Source organism: Arvicanthis niloticus, unplaced genomic scaffold, assembly GCF_011762505.2.
Source record: "Arvicanthis niloticus isolate mArvNil1 unplaced genomic scaffold, mArvNil1.pat.X S10, whole genome shotgun sequence".
NCBI lineage: Eukaryota > Metazoa > Chordata > Mammalia > Rodentia > Muridae > Arvicanthis > Arvicanthis niloticus.
In genome coordinates this window covers 155,042-159,536 of record NW_023044982.1, presented here as the reverse complement: position 1 = coordinate 159,536, position 4,495 = coordinate 155,042, and the positions used below count along the sequence as shown (strand labels likewise).

The 4,495-nt window shown below is 40.8% G+C and overlaps 1 pseudogene; it reads right to left on the bottom strand.

Annotated features, from left to right (window-relative positions):
- Positions 1-918: 918 nt before the first annotated feature.
- Positions 919-2,895, bottom strand: LOC143433948 (PRAME family member 12-like; annotated as a pseudogene).
- Positions 2,896-4,495: the final 1,600 nt, after the last annotated feature.

The following is a 4,495-nucleotide window of genomic DNA, read 5'->3' as shown; positions in this document are numbered from 1 at the left end:
GTGACACAAGGGCTCACAGAGACTAGAGGAAAATGTCATTCACCTGAAGTTGGAGATACAGGTGGTTGTGGGTATTGGGAATCAACCCTGCTCCTCAGGAAGAGCAGCAAGCTTTGTTTGCCTCTGAGTAACATCTCCAAACGATTCCATATAGGACATTGAATAGGGTCTCATGAATCAATCATGAGATTATAAAATCTCCCCTAGGAAAAAACATGGTGGTCTTTATTTACTCTGAAAGATCCAAGAGAAAAAAGGGGCAGAGATAAGGGGACACATGATTATAGGGCCAGGGTTAGCACAATACACAAGTATAATGTTGTCAGAAAACTTAACTCAGCAAAAGAAGAAAATAAACATGTTCTTACAGAACTGATTTATTGCAATCTATGACAGATTATAATTTGAACGGTGGTGTGAAAAGATAATATCAGGCTGCATGAGCACCCCATGAAAGAGACACAGCTTAAAAGTGATAGCAGTCTAATACAAAAATACTCCTAGGTTCAGTTCGGCCAATAGGAGGATGTCATCCAGAGGCAGAATGGCACAGAGTCCTCCTATTCAATTCCATTATGCTCTTTATAATGTCCTCTCTATCACCTGTGCTTCCACTACGGTCCCTCATATTATGAAAGTGCTGGGATGGAAGGGCTACAATTATGGAATACTGTTGTTAACCAATGGTGGGTCTGTACTGTAGACATTAGGCTGAAAATAAGATCATGGTTCTTCATGTCAACACAGCTACATTAAATCTGAAGATTATGATTGGAATTCAAATGAAATGAAATAATTATTTTTCCACAGCCCATCCAGAAATGCTTTAATACACATGGCCTATGTCTCTAATCAGTCACTTGAGTCCTGCCTTTCATTTATCAGAGCCCAGCAATGACTTTATTTTGTATATTCCCATCAAGAACATAGCCTGACCTCCACATCATAGGTAAAAAATTTCCGACAATCTAAACATCTCTTACTCACAAAGTAGACCTGTTTTGGCTGCCTTATACCTTTGAGTGTGTCTATAAACTCAGAACAAAGTTGTACAAATCTGTGTGGAATAACATCACCAATGTCATCATAGACTTCATCAGGGGCAGGGTACTTCTTTTTGATGAGCTGGGAACACTGGCTTAGTGCAGGCAGGAAGGCACTGATTTGCATGTCTATAATCATACAGCCCTTCAACTTTAATGTCTGCAGAGTAGCTCTCAGTCTTTGTAGCAGGCTTCCTTGAAATGCATCATTTAAATGTACAAAGGTGGGGCTGGAGTGGTGGCTCAGGGGTTAAGAGCACTGACTGTTCTTCCAGAGGTCCTGAGTTCCATTCCCAGCAACCACATGGTGGTTCACAACCATCTATTATGGGATCAGATGCCCTCTTCTGGTGTGTCTGAAGACAGATACAGTGTACTCATTTAAATAAAAATATATAAATTAAAAAAATAAAAAATAAATTATTTAAATGTACAAAGGTGACACCACTCAGGTCCAGGTGATTGAGATGCTGGATGCTTGGACACTGGGACAGATACTTCATATCTGATTGTGACAGCAATCATTGAGTGATAGCAAGGGTCTCTAATTGACTTTCCAAGCCCCTAGAGAGAAAGAGAGAGGGGTAAAAGACTTTACAACATTGAAGTTTAATGGTTGCAGAAAAAAGGCTGTGAAATCAACATTGCAGAGTCTCCTTAGCTCAAGGTCATTCTCAGACCTTTATTAAGGTCAAGGACAAGATGCTCCCTGTTCAAGAGCTAACAACTAATGTCATGTTCTTCTAGGTAGGACATAAGCAATCACTGTGTCAGCTACTGCCTCAGCTCCACACAATTCCTTCTGAACTGGTAAGTGGAAAACATATTTTGGGACAGATGATGAAAGCACAGAAACCCAGTAGGATCAACTGGGAACCACTCAGAACCATCCCCAGCTCTGCTAAAATTTATCTCAATGTACTCCAGCTTCCACACACAGCCTCTGTTCTGTTCATAGGGTTTCCCTTTGACCACAGTCATTCACTCATTTCCCATCTACTCAGCCCCTTCCTGTGCTCAAATTTCCTCTGAAACATGGAAAGTCAGAGGAGAGGAGATGGAATCTGCTTTACTAAGGTGAGAAATCAGGATGCAACAACAGCATAAAGTACTATATCAATTATTCTAAGCTCACATTTGTATAAATTTAAGATGAGCTGAAAAGCCACTATGTAAACAGATGTTTAATGTAAAACAAACCAACAACAAAATACTTTGCTCACCCCAGCAAAAAGCTCTCTGTCCTTTCTTACCTGAGCACTTGGTCCAGATGACCATTCAGGAAGTAGACATCAATCAAATAGAGATGCTGGAGCTTATTCAGTTTGGAGAACTGGGAAAAGATCTCTGTAAAACAGCAGGCTTCCATCTCTTGGTCCCGAGGCAAATGCACAGGGACATAGATTTCCTTGAAAGTGAGTTTCTGGAGGTTTTTCATCAGGCCCAGGCCAGGGGCTAGCAAAGCAAGGGTGTGAATGTCCCAGCATGTGTTTATTTCCAATTCCTGTATTGAGCCTGTGTCAAAAACCTCCAAAACCTCCAGTGGGTCATAGGCAGGAAAGGCTCCAAACTCTAACTTCTGACAGATCACCTGTATCACATCTTTCCTCTGCTTGGCCCATCGATAAAAATATTTTAGATATTTGGAGGGAAGGTGGGACATGAGGAAACAGTTCATCAATACAGTCATGGCCTGTTTCCCACCTAGGATGCGATGATTTCCCACTGCTTGGTTCTTGCCATTTACATCTGGAGAGCAAATGATATGCTGTCTTCCAGCCCAAACATTTCCGAAGTTATAGTGTGCATCATGTATATCAAGCACTTGTAGATTCCACGTTTTGTGGACAAAGCAGAAAGAAGTTCATATGACAGGAGACACAATGTGTAATCCTCATAACCCATAATTCAACTTAAATCAATTCCTTGAAAATACTTGGGTCTGCCTGGCGGTGGTGGCACCCAGCTTTAATCCCAGCACTTGGGAGGCAGAGGTAGGTGGATTTCTGAGTTCGAGGCCAGCCTGGTCTACAGAGTGAGTTCCAGGATAGCCATGGCTACACAGAAAATCCCTCTCTCGAAAAGCCAAAAAAGGAAAAAAAAAGGAAAAAAAAAAGAAAGAAAGAAAGAAAGAAAGAAAGAAAGAAAGAAAATACTCAGGTCCCATTTCTAGTGCCAGAGCAAGAGGCAGGGACAGAGTCATTGCATATTGACTCTGTCTATTCTAAGCTGTCCTACATACACCACTGTCCTTTTTCTTATTTCTGTTCTAGAATATACTGACCACTATGATCAGAATCTTCTTCTTCACCTAGGACCACATTGTGAGTACTGTATTCACTTTTGCCTGTTTCTGCTTTAGTGAAACATTCCTTCATGTGTTTGCCACAGCAAGACACCATGCATCACATCTGACTTTCCAAACAATTTTAAGTTTCCACTTCAGTGGAGTGTCTCACAGTAGGCTGAAGAAATGAGGATATTGTCTTAGGATTGATCTCTATCTCTTTTCTCACTTTCATTTAATTACATAACATCCAGGCTTGTCAGGCTGCTCTGGATCTGATGCCCTGAACCTCTCCTTTACAGGTTTGTCATGGGTCTCTCTCCTCTACAACATCTGGAGTGCTGAGATTAAAAATGTGCACCATCATGCCTGGCTCTGTTTCTTAAAAGAGAATGTCTGTGCCTGGATTCTCTTCATGAAGCACTGTGAATAGCCCAAGTAAATTAAAAACATGGGTTTTCTGGGCAGGTCCATTTACAGAGAGGATGACTGTCCTGGGTGGATTCAGGAATGAATGGATGACTGGCTATGCAAGGGTTATAGTTTGTATGCATCTGGGACAGACATGTCCAGAAGTGAACCTATGGGTTCATATAGATTTCCAAAATAATGAAAATGATTTCATTTACACTACCCAAGCCAGTTCAGGCTGATTTGACCCTAAAGTGAATCATACCCAGATATGCTTACTCAGAATTGAACAGAAATTCCCTATAATTTCTTATTACTAGGGGCCGAGAAATATAAACTATTCTTCTGAGATTGGTAGCTCTGTATAAGCAAGGCTGACAAGATTTGCATGCTGTTGATAAATTATTTGTAAAAGGATGTGTGTCTTGGACATACATATCAAGGTGCTGGGATTATAACTACATTAATGTAAACAGGATGTGTGTACAACTCATACAATTGGGGCTTGACTGAAACTATTGTCTATATTTTTCTGCCTCCAAACAACTCCAACCTCTTATGTCCCTGCAGGCAGACATAAAGTTGCAGTCTTAAATACCTTAGGAGCTACAGAGTGTCAGATTCGAACAGCTCAGCCTACAAGCTAAGTTTAGTTCAAAATCTGATCCTTTCAAAATTATGGTTTTTATTTACTGGGTGACTGTAACATTATAGAATAAATCAGAAACAGGAATGGGGTGTGCCCTTGTGCAGG